Source organism: Haemaphysalis longicornis, unplaced genomic scaffold (assembly GCF_048455015.1).
Source record: "Haemaphysalis longicornis isolate Haplotype H1 unplaced genomic scaffold, Haemaphysalis longicornis Haplotype H1 scaffold_1, whole genome shotgun sequence".
Taxonomy (NCBI): Eukaryota; Metazoa; Arthropoda; class Arachnida; order Ixodida; family Ixodidae; genus Haemaphysalis; species Haemaphysalis longicornis.
Genome location: NW_027526203.1, coordinates 342,892,215 through 342,907,963, shown reverse-complemented (window position 1 = coordinate 342,907,963; position 15,749 = coordinate 342,892,215). Strand labels below are relative to the sequence as shown.

At 45.4% G+C, this 15,749-nt stretch overlaps 1 long non-coding RNA gene across 2 annotated transcripts; it reads left to right on the top strand.

Annotated features, from left to right (window-relative positions):
- The first annotated feature begins 6,087 nt into the window (after positions 1-6,087).
- Positions 6,088-9,362, top strand: LOC144170652 (uncharacterized). Of its 2 annotated transcripts, XR_013322650.1 has the most exons (4): positions 6,088-6,539; positions 7,580-7,661; positions 8,134-8,220; positions 8,882-9,362. It is a non-coding gene; the product is annotated as an uncharacterized LOC144170652 (long non-coding RNA). The 2 variants fall into 2 exon arrangements; XR_013322649.1 differs by lacking the exon at positions 6,088-6,539 and having other exon boundaries at positions 6,905-7,661; positions 8,882-9,361.
- The last annotated feature ends 6,387 nt before the right edge of the window (positions 9,363-15,749 follow it).

Below are 15,749 nucleotides of genomic sequence, written 5' to 3'. Positions count from 1 at the left end.
CATTTCCTTTACCAAATTGTATTTTCGTCTTTTTATTTATTTATTCAGGTACCCCTAAAGGCCCTCCGTAGGAGGGTATTACATAGGGGGGAGCATGCGCATACATCGAACATAACATGAATGGGTGCTAACAGAATGATAAATTACAAACGTAGCAAAAAAATACAAGCAATAGGAATTTTTAAAACACATATCTACAAAAGCATATAACTACTAGGCAAGCACATCACAGCAAAAAGTAAAAAAAAATAATAAAAAGGTCAATATATACGCAAGCAAGAACAGAATTAGGTCACTTCATTTTTTAAAAAGTCTTGAAATCTTGTTAGGCTAGCTTCTGTGGCAATGTGCTGTGGTAGGTTATTCCAGTCTATTATTGTGCGCGGAATGAATGAGTTTGCGAACGTAAATGAATGGCAAGTGATGCGCTTACTTTACAAGAATGATCGCGCCGTGGAAATGTAACAGTGGGTGAGTGAAAAAAGTCGCCACGAAGGCGCTCATGATGATACATTTTATGAAAAAGTGTTAGGCGAGCATGCCGGCGGCGAAGTGATAATGAATCCAACTAGGCGCGATTTTTCAGCGCTGTGACGCTTGCGTATGGGGAATAATCAGAAAAAATAAAACGAACAGCACGGTTTTGCAGGGATTCAATATCACGCATAATGTATCCTTGACTTGGATCCCAGATGGCCGATGCGTATTCAATTTTAGGGCGAATGAGAGTGAGGTATGCAAGCTTTCTAATGTGTGATGGTGCCTGCTTAAGGTTATGTTTTATTACGCCTAGTGTACGATTGGCAGATGCGAGCGTTTGATTAATATGGTCATGCCATGTTAAATTTGATTTAAAATGCACTCCAAGGTATTCGTAAGTAGAAAGCCGTTCAAGTGTATTGTTGTTCAGGAAATATGTAGTTGAAATTCTAGTTGAGGAACGGGTGAATGACATGCACTTTGTTTTAGAAAGGTTAAGAGTCATTAGCCAATGAGAACACCATGCGTTTAATGTGTCAAGATCAGCCTGAAGAGCCTGGCGGTCAGTGTCACTTGAAATGTTACGAGATATTACGCAGTCATCGGCAAGGAGCCTTACTCTAGATGTTAGGCCGTTAGGTAAGTCATTAATATAAACTAGAAAGAGCAAAGGGCCAAGAACACTGCCCTGTGGCACCCCAGACGTTACCTGTACGAAAGACGAATTTGAGCTGTTAACGGATGTAAGCTGAGTTCGGGAGGATAGAAAATCTGTTATCCATGCAAGAACATTAGTATGAATATTAAGACGTCTTAGTTTGAGTAGAAGTCGGTGGTGAGGAACACGGTCGAAGGCTTTAGAAAAATCCAGAAAAATGGCGTCGACCTGATTACTAGCGTCAAGAGATGAGTGTAAGTCGTGAGTAAAACCGGCGAGCTGTGTGTCACATGAGTAACCCCTGCGAAAACCATGCTGATATTTGTAAATAATGTTGTGTTTTTCAAGGTATTGGATGATCTGGGAGTGTATGATGTGTTCTAACTGTTTACAGATCGTATTAGTTAATGAAATGGGTCGGTAGTTTAACGGTGATGTGCGGTCGCCTGATTTGAAAAATGGGACAACTTTGGCAATACGCCAGTCATCAGGACTTGAACCATGAGATAATGACTGTGAAAAAAGTGCGGTTAAAATAACAGACATGCTGCAAGATATATTTTTGAGAAGCTTATTGTTGAACCTCAAGTTATCGGATGCCGAGGAAGTCTTTAATTTGTTTAATAGTAAGTAAATACCAGCCTCTTCAATCATTATTTCTGGCATAGGACTACCTGATGATATATTTAAAGTTAGAGCAGGGGAAGGACAGGCATATTCCTGAGTAAAAACTGAGGCGAAGGCGTTGTTTAATAGCTGTGCACACTGAGATTCGGGAATTGTTGCGCCATTAGAACCACTAAGGATGATATCAGGATTGTTTCTTGGATTAATTACACGCCAAAATTTGCGGGGGTTATTCAAGAGCATGGAAGACAAGTCATGGATATAAAAATTACGACGGGTGGTTTTGAGTAAAGACTGGTATTCTTTGTCACATTTTTTGTATTTAAGCCAGGAAGTTGAAAGTCGGTCTTTACCAGCTAACCTGTATAATCTTTTCTTTTTATTGTTAAGGCGTTGAAGCTGTCGGTTAAACCAAGGAGTGTTGTTGTTTGTTTTTATGCCTATGGTAGGTACAAATCTGCTTATGAGGCTAGTTAGTGCATCTTTCAAAAGAACCCAGTTTTCGTTGACAGTGTGATTTAAGTAATTTTCAAGAAACCGTTCGCTGAAAATAAATAACTCGGAATTAATGGCATCACAGTTTGCTCTGTTGTAACAGGCTATTGTCTTACTGACAACTTTTTTTAGTAGCGGTATGAATAATCACACCGGTGATAATGTCGTGATCAGAAAGCCCATCAAAGTGAGTTATGTCTGAGCAAATGTGTGGATAATTTGTTAGAATAAGGTCTAATATGTTAGAGGTACATCCAGCACGCCGTGTAGGTTCACTAACTGCTTGGGCTAACGTGAAATCAAGGCATGTCTGCAAGAATGAATGTGCTTCCTTGTCACTGGAAGTGACTGACAGTGATGGCCAATTGATATTAGAAAAGTTGAAATAACCAAAGATAATTAGTGAGCACTTTGGGTACAGATTATACACTTCACTCAAAACGCGGTTAAACTCGGCAGAAAAAACACTATCCATATCAGGCGGGCGATAAACGGCACCAACTACTACGTCAGTACTTTTACATTTTAGCAAAAGCCACACGCATTCCAAAAACGAAGTTATATTTAAAGGAACACAGATGAATTCTTGTTTTATTGCTAAAAGTACACCACCACCCTTGCGACGTTTTCTGTCGCAACGAAAAATGTTAAATGTTTCACTAGTGACAAAAATATTGCCGTCAGTAACAGTATCATTGAGCCAAATCTCTTTTAAAACAATTATTGACGAAGAACAGGAGTCAGCAAGCGATGATAGTGCAACATTTTTGGAAATTACGCTCCTGATATTAGTGTAGAGGAAAGAAATACTGTTAACTGAAGCAGTTTGCTTCGCCACTGCGAGGCAGGGCTTGTTTGGCCGACTGAAACAGGCCGAGTTGATGCGTCATGGCACAACTTCTGGCATGGGCGGAGCATTCGCCTCTGGAGCGACAGGTTGATATACACATGTTGCACGATTTTCCGCTGCGTCCCATACATAAACAGTGTCATTCGCCATCAGCTTGTTGAACACGAGGCGCACGCCGTCTCCTTCTTTTTTGATCGCTCTCGAAAACTGAAGTAGCTTGCGACGTTTATCGCGCACAGCCTCAGAAAAATCGCGTGAAATACTGAACGTTGTGTTTTTAAGCTTTACCCCTTTACTTAAAATAGTTTCGACATCTTTTTCGTTGTAAAACTTAGCGATAATGGGACGTGTTTTTTTCAGCTGAGAATCGGCCAAGTCTGTAAGCCCTGGCAATTGAAGCCGCTGTGACGCTAAGCTTGTTTGAGCAAAACTCGCGAACACGTGTTTCTGAGGATTCCCATGATTCCGATTGGTCAGTGTCCTCGATGCCGAAAAAGAGGACATTCGACCTTCGCGAACGGTTTTCTAAATCATCAATTTTTTCCTGCATACAGGCTAAATTTGCATCGTGACCAACGACGGTTTCAGTTGAAGCAGCCACAACGGACTTGGCTTGCAGTTCTTTGACACGTTCAGTCAATGCTTCTAAGTCATTCTTTATGTAGATATGAATTAGCAACACTTTGTTGAGTGCTTCGAGAAGGCTCGCATTGTTGGCTTCAAGGCGTAGAACAGTACTGAAAACCAAGTCCAGTTTACTTCTTGTGGTTTATGGGTCCTGGGTTTGCTTCCACATCACCGCCAAGTAGCAGTAGGCGCCAAACATACAAGGCAGATGAACGGATACCCTTCAAACAATCGGGGGGCCACGATACCGCAACAAGACCGACATTATTGTCTCGTTAACAGCTCGTTTTTAAGTAACTGACCTGTGCAAACGTGAAGGGTGAGCGTGGCATGCGGAGTGCGGTGGCACGGCCCGAAGCAGCGTTGAAGTGCGCGCCGTTATATTCGGTCCAGTCATGTGACGCAGTCCCGTGTTGCCAGGTGAATTGGGTAGTCACCGCCAGTGTTGGCAGCGATCCTTGCAGATGGCTCGTAGATGCGCCGTGTTCCACCGGTTCCCGTGAGATGCCGGCAGGATGAGCGCTCCCTCGACGTTCATGTAGCACGAGTGCCACATTAGTCCAGCCCGGCAACAGGAGACCCAAGATGGCCAGCGACAGTGCCTGTGCAAACGTGAAGGGTGAGCGTGGCATGCCGAGTGCGGTGGCGCGGCCCCTATGCAGAATTTCTTGATATTCTTCTTGCCGTCCTGAAATAAGATTCCGCGCAATCTTCAGTGGTGGTACTCACGGATTCCCTTTCCGTGGACATGGCCCTTTCCTGGGAAACTGTCAGTCGTATGCGCTTAAAACTTATTCTTCCTGCGTCCCCACTCATGTGCGGGCAAGGCCGCCGGGGATCCCCCACGTGCGCCGACTGCCCAGAGCCCGAGTCGCTCGAGCACTTACTGTACTCTTGACGCCAGATTTACACCGCGAGGGCGCAACTAGGGGCCGCACTTCAGTGACTTGGTGCACCAAGCCACAAGCTGTAAGATTTCCTGTTCCCCACGGGACCGGACGCCATCCGATGGGAGGTCTTTCAGCACCTACTAAACTTCCTGGTTGTGACAGTACTAGCGCTGCGTTTGTAGCCGTTGAGCCATGAACGAGATGAACGCGGCATAGACTGTTGCCGCTCTGCTGCCTCTCTTCTCTTTTTCCTCTCTCTCTTCCTATCTTTTGAAACGCCGCTCCCCATCCCTGGACTGGGTTGTATGAGGGTGAACTCCCTGTTGAGTTCAACAGTGTCCCCGGTTCTTTTCTTTTCGCTTCTTTCTTAATAAATCGATACCCCCCACCACCTCCGCCGTTGTAGTCTGTAGTGGGCGAGGATGTCGACGTATGTAACTAGAGGCGTGAACAGGGTTGGGTGGGGTGAACGGGATGTAGTCACTAGGGCAGTCGGCAACGGCCCGGAGTACATGTTAGCGGGCCGCGGCATGAGCCGCTTCTTTGCCTTCTAATCCTATGTGACCTGAAGTCCATACGATGTGTGCGAAGGCCAGATGGGGATTCCGACGTAAATTCGGGGGGCTTGAAGAGAGATATGGCCGGTGAGGTAGTTGCGGGAGGCTGATTGGGGTATCTGTGAGGAGCGCGATGTACTCTTCTGTGGTTTGCAACGCGAGGACAATGGCAACTTCTTCCGCTGTGGTGGATTGTGAGGGGCGAATCGTAACAACGTATAGTTCTTGTCCCTGGTAATTGATGACGCTGGCAACAAAAGCTTGGGGGTTGTATGGCGTGGCATCTACGTACCGAGTGGGGTTTTGTCGGGCATATGCAGTCGAATGGTGGTGAGCTCTGGCTTGATTGTGGGTGGTGTGGTACTCTGGATGCATACGTATTGCTTGGTATGGGGCGATGCGCAATTACTGGTGGATTTGGAGAGGGATTCGTTCCTTTTGGTCACGGCGGGATTAAGCTGAATAGCCGAGTGTGGTGAGTAGGTTCCGGCCAGTGGGTGTGAGGGTGAGCCGACGTAGTTGAGTTGTCATGTATTGTGGAGGCCCAGTTGGAGTAATTTCTTGGTCGTACAAGAAGGCTGAGTGCTGTCTTGTAGGTTTTGCGGATTATAGTGTCGAGTTTCTTGACTTCTGCAGTCTTGAGGAGTAGGTATGGTGTGCCGAACGTGATGCGACTTGTTAGAAGCGCTTGGATGAGTCTCGTGGTGTCGTGTTTTTTAAGGCCATGTCGTCTTCGGGCTACTAAATGATGAAGGTGTGTTAGAGGGGTTACAGTGCGCTGTAATGGTAAGATTGTTTGTGACCCGGAACCATCTTGTGGTACACTCTAATCCGGGTAACCCATAATGTAACTTCTAAACGGAAGTAACCTATAAAATAAAGGTTACAATGGATTCATTTTGATGTTTTATTTATCCCAGTCCGTTCTAAGGGTTACAAGCGTGAGGTTAAAAGCGATTTATAGGTTACAATAATGATTTATAGGTTACATCAACAAAATCTGACATGTAACCTCTACGTTGTAACCTATAAAACGCCCTGTAACCTCTAAGAGATGCTCGTCGCGCCTTCTCTCCCGGCGGCCGTTGATTTCTCCGTTGCATGACGGGATATAGAGAAATGGCGGCGCCGGCAGGCCCGGTGGCCGCGTTTTCGCGCCACTCGAGCCTTTTAACCGCTGTGATGCCCCTACGATGAAGCGAGGATTGCTGTAACAAGACTTATTTGTCGGCGTGAGTCGCGGAGGCTGCGGCGAGCCCATTTGTGACTGGAAGCGCTGCACGGCCCGTTCTTCTACGACCAGCATCAAGTTCGCATGTTGGACCAATGCCCCGGCGTCAGTGAAAGCGAACTCGGTGAGTATATTCCCGTGACGGTTTCGGTGTTTTCATTGGATATATCTTTTCGCTGGGGGCTTTTCAATTTGAAATTGCAGCATTCGAGAGGGATTTTCGTTACCTGACTGGTTGCTTCGCTGGACGTTTTCTGTTGTCCGCGACGGCAACTGAATGAAATCACGGGCTTGCGTTCGTTGCGTCAGACTAGAGCGGACGATGGGGAAAGCACAGATAACGGCGCCCGTGACCTGCTTTCTGCTCTGTTTGCGCGCTTTCGTCATGTGTTGAGCGTTTTGTTTACGCTGTTCGCTGCATCGGGCGCACTTGACGAGTTATTGGCCCATGTAATTGTCAGGTAGCTCTGTTTGAATAATTTAATTTTTTCCCATTAAAGTCTTATATTATCGCGCTATTTTCTGGGTATTATCATTTTGTTTCAGTCGTCGGGAAATGTTCATTTTTCTCGCTGCATATATTCGGAATGGTGTCCATTTTATTGGTCTTGTAGTAATATATCCGGATAAACACAAGGTGTGTGCTGCAGAAAAGTAGTCCACTAAATGCTGCCAGAAATTTCTAAACTCACTTTTGTCCAGCACAAGCCTCTTTTTTGTGAAAGTTTCCCTTACGGCACAATAAAAAGTTTTCGTATGTACAACACTCCTCATTTTTTTCATTCTTTTCCTTGAGTGGGTAAATTTGGTGTTAGTCATTTTGAGACAGCGGGCCATTTCCACCACGTTAAGTGGTTTATTATTCTCATTCGCACAAATCAGTCGTTTATTTATTCGCGTGGTATTGCAGGGCAAATGATTGTCTCGCGTGATCCTAGTGTAGTGCAGTAAAGCGACTTTACAGAATGGTGGTATGTATGAGCAGCATGCAGGCTGCTTGATTGTTGTTTTTTGATGATACAGAAATTGTGACGAATTACACAGATACAGGTGCAGGTGTAAAAATGGGTTCTGCACCCTCATCGGATCCTGGCTGTTCAAAAAGTGTGGTTGCATCTGGCTACCTATGCTATGACTTATCAGCACTACTGTTTTTTCTTGCAGGCAGTGTTCCTTGAGCTGACAACCAGGACTCCCCTGCGTATGACACAAGTTGAAATGAAGTCTGATTTCAGCGGAAACAACGGTATGAAAATGCAATAACTAAAACACATTCATTCAAATATTCTTTGTAAAGATGGCACCCAGGCCTGCACAGACAAAAGTATGATTCACTTGTAAAAATGCGAGGCCTTTCTTCAAGTGTTATGATGTAATATTTCGTATCTTATTTTGCCTCATGTTTAGTGACTCTTTCTATCAGTTCGTTACTACATGAACGTTATGAATTCACATAACGATTTCCTCAGCATGGAGCTTTGTAGTTTTTCAGCAACTCTAGCTATTCTATAAGATGCGTGGTTTTGCAGAGCCAACAAGAAGAACTCTTTTTCTAAAATAGCTCTGTAAGAAATCTCCAGTTGTTAGTGAGTGCTTGTGCTGTGTTCTTTTCTTCGTCTTGTCAAGTTTGAGGTGTTCTTTCATTATGAATGTATACCAACTGCCCAGCTCTAAAGCCTATTACATTTTAACCCAAATGACCCTTCGAGTCATTACAGGTACAGACCTCCTGGGAATGCCACTTGAAGATCGGTGCAAGTTCTAGATGTATCCTCTCCCACAACACATCTGGACGAAGAAAAAATGTAAGTTGGCGATTCCTTTTTACTGATAGCCGAGGAAGAAACCACCGATAAGAACACTTTACTTAAATGAAAAACGTTTCGGCTTCCACATGGGATCCTTGTTCAAAATGAAACTGCCAGTACAAGGGGGGGAGAGGGGGGGGGGAGGGGGAGGAGGATGTTTAAGTACAGCCAAAAATGTGACGCAGGTGGCGTCAGCATCGTGAAAGCACGTTTCCTGGGTTTAGTGCGACGTTCGCTCTGTTGCGTGTACGAGTGATTCCACATGAAGGCACGGAAACGTTTTTGTTTTCTCTTTTGCAAATGTATGTCAGTTTATCTCGTAGCCCAAAGTTTCTGCCTGTTCTGGGTGAGCATGCAGAAACATTTCGCGAGATAAACTGGAACACGGCACGATTAAAATTCGGGAAGGTTGGCCGGTATGACTATAGTGGCTTCACGTTGTTCTGAACAATGCGGCCAAATTACTCTGTGTAACGATTACTGAAATGATGTGAAATTATTAGGAAAGGCCGTAAATCACTCCTCTGGTGTGGCCTTTCATTTCATTCTCTGGTCTCCGTCTTCATTTCCGTGCAATATATTTTTCGTACTTCACATGCCTGTGGTTTGGTGTGAGGGGTTGCACTGGATTTTGTTCTTTTTCTGAAATTTTCTGTAGATGGCTCTTCAAGGTGGGGAAATCCAAGTGACGGCCCGTCACATATATACCTCCATCTGCGGCAGCAGGGAACAAGATGACCGCGGGAAAACTTCAGCGTGCCCTGATTTTGTGCCTGCTTGTGTACTACGTAAATTGCGAAGCTTATCTCTGAATTTTTCCAAGCGCCTTTTTTCATGCAGGAAACTATAGATACCATTTAAAGTTTGTCCAAAAGACAGATTGCAATCGGCCTAGAAACTTGTTAGTGCTGCATAAAAAACGATAACTTGGCGTGGGAATCACAACTCAGGTGGAACTGTAAAGAGGAACCTAAGAGGGAAGTGTAAAGATGGATTCGTAAAGACGAGTGAATTCCAAGTGTAATACTAGACTGAGTGAAACGGAGAATGTAGGGAACATAGCCATAAACACTCCTTTGTATGAAAAAGTGAATTTGTAATAAATGTTCTTTCTACTTTCCCACATTCTGCGTTTTTTCTGTGGGGAACCATGACAACAACGCTGTACTGGGAAAGTGCACCCCTGAGAACCATCTTATAAATGTAGCTCAAAATAGAATTCGTCTGAAATTGTTCAATGGCAGTATCCAAACAATTCGGAATGCTTTGCATACATCCGTGCAAATATTGAGGTAAAGAATTTGTATATTTGGCCATGTTTGTGAAGCTGTTCACGCAACATCTATTAAATAGGTTTAATAAGGACATATGAATAAACCGAATTTTACCTGGAAGTCTAAAGCAATATAGGAAACACCAATTCGCCCAGGAATCCGCACTCGTCTAATACTCATTAAGGAACGATAATAACGTTGGGGTGGTTCGCAGCTTTGCTTTTTAATAAATAGCCCACAGGTGCTTCATAATAATAAATGTGAATGTTCAAAACTACCGATGCCAAACTTCTGGAAATGTGCTCCTGTTAAATGCGCAAATACAGTCTAGTCCACTTATAACAATATCCAAGTGCCAAGAAAATCCCATCGTTATAACCGATAATCGTTATAAGCGGGTCGAGAAAAAAAAGCCACAAGGGAGATCAAAATATTTTATTAGCGTGCAAGTGAGGTAGTGCAACTACTCGTTTGCAGAAAAGCCATAGTCAGTCAGCTTTGACTGCTTCACGCGAAGCTGACGCACATCATTTTCGAGAGCATCTAATTGCTCCACATAGCTGAGCAGGAGGTCCTTCGCGAAAATGAAGTCCCGTAGGGACTGTATCATTCGTTGGGCCTCGTGCGATGACGGTACCTGGGTAGGCTGCTCAGCCGCGTCGTCGTCGTCGTCGCTCTCACCGCTGTCCGCTGCACCACGCACACTCGCAACGATCGCCTCGTCACTGAGGCACTCGGACGTTTCCACACCATCGTCGGCATGGAGAAAATCGTCGAGACCCGACGCGTCTTCGTGAAGCGCCGACCATAACTGTGGCGCCCCTTCATCGTCGGGTGCTTCCGTGGCCTCCCCTGGGATCGCTTCCTCCTCGTTTTCTGAGGGGTGGACGGGATGCAAGGCGCGTCGCGTGCTGTCGGCGCCGAGTGCCGGCGCCAGCGCCGGCGGCAGCTCGCATTTTCGGCGCGCGCGGTAAGCGGATTCAATCGCTATATCCGATATCGCGGCTCGGGAGCATCGTAATAAGCGGGTTATTTTACCATAGAAAGCATACAAAATTGGACGGTGCAATCGTTGCCCATCGTTATATCCGATATATTGTTATAAGCGGTATCGTTATAAGTGGATTCGACTGTATGTGTGCACGTACTGCAATTCTCTTTTGATAATCATGGCCTAGGTTGTCAGACAAGAATTTTTGGCTTAAGGCTATGTTATAACTTTGGCGTCCTTTTGAAGTATGCTATCAAGTGCATGTTTCCACTCAAGCTTGGTTTCACTAAACGCCTAATGTTGTTTAACTAAAGCTCAATTTAGAAAAAGACCTATCATGCATGTTTGATACTGGTTTCTTAAACGGCACAAAGCTGATGCAAACATCAAATTTACTTATGCCTGTTTATAAGACTTAAGCGTTGCCAATACTCACGAAGATTTTTGGGTGACAACCTGGGTAACGATTATCGAACAGGTAATGCAATGCATATATATTAAGAGAACATTTTCAAGCTTTTTGGCACTGCTGTTTTAGGAATTATAAAAGTAACTTCTCTCTTAGCCCCAGCCGTGTGGCCGGTAGTTTATTCAAGGGACGAAGAAAAGACACCCGACGCAAAAGTTTAGACGGCGCAATGGACAGCATGGTCGCACATATCTTCCACTAACGCAATGTTTGTTTACCACGCGGGAAAGGCGCCTTCGGGGTGTCGCCACAGCGGCGCCGGCGAAAGCGCGCCTGGCGCGCAACATCACGTGAACCTTCCAATTTGTGTGGCCTTGGACGGCGGTAGATGTAACTTATATAAAGGTATACATGCTGAAAGCTGCAAAGTAACCCATAACTGCGTAACCCTTACGTGTATACGTATATAAAGGTTACGAAGATATAGGTTACATTTGTACCTTATAAATTATAGGTTACAAAAATTCGAAAATGTATACCTCTATTAAGGGTTACCCAGCTTAGAGTGTATGTTGAGACCCAATATGCGAGGTTGAGAAGCATGGGAGATCGCTTGTCCGTTTAAGGTAACTATCTGAAGAGGAATGTTATCCTTGAAGCGCTGGGTTGTCCGTTTGGTGAAAGTTAGATGCGATGATTTTTCGGCTACACATGTTAGACCAGACCTCTTCGCTGCATATATAGTCTTGAATGATGTGGTCAGCTTGCTGTGAGATGTCTTGTTCTCCAATAGAGCCAGTGGATGTCCTAGTGTCAGATCATCCGCATAGATGGCATGTTCGAGGTGCGGAAGGGTTGGTAGCAGCGGAATTAGGTCTTTCATTGCATAAATATTACAAGATCTGCAGTACGCACGGCACCGAAAGTAAACAATCAAACGATCCTGCATGTCTCGGTATGCGTGTGGGAACCATTTTCTCCCATTGTCAGACGATAGCGTTAGGTGGGGGAGGAGAAGACCACCCGATATTACATGCGGGTGTAATTAGAGTTTTAGCCCTCTGTATGCTCCGTGTTTTACGTGCGTGCCATGTTGACCAGGACCCGTCTGGGCACTTCCGCATTCGTTTAGGTAGGGTGGATTAGTTCCGCGGGCTGGCTCTCGCCATGCCCACGCTTCCGTTACGGTGGGGGTTCCTCCTCGCCGCACCTGTGCGCGCAGGTGCAATCGGGTCCCAGTCAACACGGTAACCACGGAACAGACGGAGCATACGAATTGCTAAAACTGTCTATTGTTGTGCGCTTGTTGCTAAATGATAATTTAATTATTGTTTTGTTAGAAAACCCTTTGCGTAGTTTTAGCGAGGGAAAATATTTTGTATTTTGACGAACACGGCATCTTCTAGCTTTTCCTTCTTGATGCTCCCTCGGCCCCTCCTGTTATTTGATCAAGCAGGCTTTCCCATGTCTGGATACTGCCACATAACTTATAGGATGTGAACTACGCGTTGATGCTGGTGGCAGCTACAGAGTGCGGAGGGCCCGGCACCACTGACAGTGATAAAGGGGAAGAAGGGCCTTTACCGAATCTGGGAACTCAGTTTGTGCGCCAATGAGCAGTGCGCTAGGGTACACGACATTACCTGTGGTGCGCCTGCGCGTCGAAGTAATCGTTGCTGTAGAACGTGTTCCGAGACGAATAACACTGAGCAGGATAATATTATAGCGGCAAAACCAACGCACTCTTCAATGGGGGGGGGGGGGGCACTTAAGCGAAATATAAGGAGTAACCGCAACGGGGTGGCTTTCGAGTAGTGGATATAAACCAGTATAGTGAATAAGGTCTAACTCGAACTTCATGGGTTGGAGGCTGGGCTTGAGGTGAGGCATTTCTATCACAGCGGCAGGTTCACTGTGTGCCTTGTTACTCACACGCGTTTTGAGGCCTTCGAAACCACCTATCCAAGAATTTGCGAACCTTCCCCTCCCAGTGCTCACCGGCCATCGAAATATGAGTGCCCAGAACAGAATTTACAACTTGTGCTCGCCTGAGGATGCCCGAAATATGGCGTCTGAAAAGGTTTCACTCGCGAGTGGGAGCGCTGTCTTCGTGATTCCATCTTTTCGGCTTTCACACAATGCGAAAAGCGAAACAAAGGGTAGGTTAAGCCAGGTCCGGCGAAGTCTGCAGTATAAAAGGCTTCCATGCTTACATACGTTTCCAGTCTTCCATGGTCAACTTTTTGAGGCATCCCCATCTATTTGCCATCGCGCTCTTTCCAGCAGAAAGTATAGTGCAAAGTTGTGGCACTCCGTCCTGCATGAATGTGACGTCTTCCCCAAGTTTATTTTTTCCCCGTCGAGCATGCCTAATGCGGCCGAAAAGGGTTCCTCAGACGGTCGTGTTCGTACATAACTGTAGGCAGAGTTTGCAGGAATGTAAGAATAAAGAAAACAAAAAAATCTCCAGTGCGCACACAATGAAGCACGTCCGTGTCCACGACAGTGGGCTATTTTTTCTTCTCATTTTTTGCGTGCCCCACCGCAGAAGAAAAACTGGCGTTTCGTAGTTTCGGGAAGGAGTCAAATTCAGGAGAAAAGCAGTGGGTTCGCATGCATAGCGTTTGTACACAATTTCCCAACGAGGGCATGTATTCGACAATCCACGATCAATGAAATAAATATAATTATTGTTATTATATTTTTATTGCCTGACCATCGCCTAGTCCCCTTGCATCCATCCCACACTCCCTTGATATTTCCCCACTCCATTCGAGGTCCTCCCCTGCAGTTGGCATTTTCTACCCCACTACGCCGCCGGCCCTCTCGCTACATTCATTTTTCCATAATCACTTGAACGCCCCTTGCTTTATCTATCCCACTTTCTCCTGTTCCTCCCCGACAGACCTCTTCCCCTCACCAGGCACGTATCCACTACCAATCAGGTCAGTAACCAACTAATGGGCAGTCTCACCAGAAACATTCCTGGCTCATCCGACAGACAGACAGACAGACAGACAGACAGACAGACAGGCAGACAGGCAGACAGACAGACAGACAGACAGACAGACAGACAGACAGACAGACAGACAGACAGACAGACACCAAAATATTCTAGCTTAGGTAGCCCAAGAAAGGTTGTAGTCTTAACCTCAAAGGACTACAAAAAACAACAGAAAGAAAAGATACCCTACAGCGGCAAACTCGAGGCACCGAGAAAGAACTCTCACCACAAAGGGAAAATTTCCATCCGCGCCTGTGGCCGTTGTAGGACATTTCCGGTCCCCGACTCGTAGGTGGGACCGCTTTTTGTGCGCCTTGTAACTTCGAGCCCTGCTGCACGCGGCTTGCGCGATGGACGTCGATGCTCGCCCTAGCAAGGAGCGGAAAAAAGAAAACAGGGGAGCGGGGCTCAGAAGGTATCGCTGGGTGTCAACTACGCCCGCTTTGGTTAGGTTGGGTGGAGTGGTCGTGTTCTTTGTTCGTACCTTCACGCCCATTTTTGCGTTTTCCAGGCCCGAGACCCTGTATTTTGTTTGTTATAAAGTGTGTGCCGAGAATGTGAAAATGCAATTTGGCTGCACAAATGCCGAGTCTGGTTTCTCTTTTCGCACGTAGCGTTCTGCTCCCATACCCGAGCGTTTTAAAAACCACCCTTTGTCGACTATGCCGCTATGTTCGCAGTATACACTATTAAACCAACGAGGCTCTACTTTATAGCACTTTATTCCTTTCTTGTGATACATTGCCTAAAATACTGTTTTAGATATGCGAAAGCTACTGCTAGTCTTTTGTGGGTGCTAACAGCAGGCTGGACTTACATTAATATATCCCAAGTTTTGTGAACAACGATCAACAAACCACGTTAGAAAGCCCATTTGAGAGCCCTAATTTAACTGGCGCGTGGCTGTAACCAAACAACTACACATAAAGATTTTGTGTCGCCATGAAGCTAGCTTGCCGTGAACCTGTAACGTGTTGCGTTAAAAACTTTCTACGGTTATTCCAACGCAAAAATATAGGGTGAAAGCCACATTGTGCTCGGTCGCAGGTTCGGTTTCATGCACACACAACTCAGGCGATATTGAGATATAACTATGAACACAAGCACGGAGGCACGCGCGCATCCATGCCTATGCGATGCCTTATCAAACCGCAGATGAAGTCTACAAAATCAGAAATATAGAAGTGATGAAGTGTGAAGAATGCTTGTAATATATTCTTCTTTTTCAGAAATAAACTGAATGAAATGAATAAACAAGCCATTGCGTTCTGAATGACAACACGCAGTTGAATTACGCTTTTGTAGTGCTTCCCAGCCCAGGTACAGTAAAAGGACCATGCAGACAAAACACAAGTTTGGTTCATTCGAAAGATTGCCACGTTCCCTTCATACTGGCACCAATTTTAACGCAAACGTAGCTCAAATCAGCTATATAATAAGAAAAAAGGGAATGGCCATGCGATCCACTAGCTCATTTCTCACAACAGAATTTATGATGTCAAATGCCCAGCTGTGCGATTGGCTGAGGCCGGCAAAAGCAAACGCAAATTAGGCAGGGCTTATAAGCTTGTTGAACGAGCTATTTCCGCTTAAATTCAGGGCACACTCATTTTATTACAGTAACAATAGTCGGGTAAAGAGTGGAAGTTACCAAGTTACATGTAAACGTAGAAGTACCGATGCGTACTGCTGTTGGTACTGCCTGCACTATGCTTGTTTTAGCTTCACAGAAGTCTCAGACGACATTGGCCGATTGGCGCAAGCATCGGTGTCTTGCGTGAGCATATTTGTCGAGCGAACGCGATCTTTCATGAAATGGTTATTTTCTACCTTAACAAAAACAAGCCA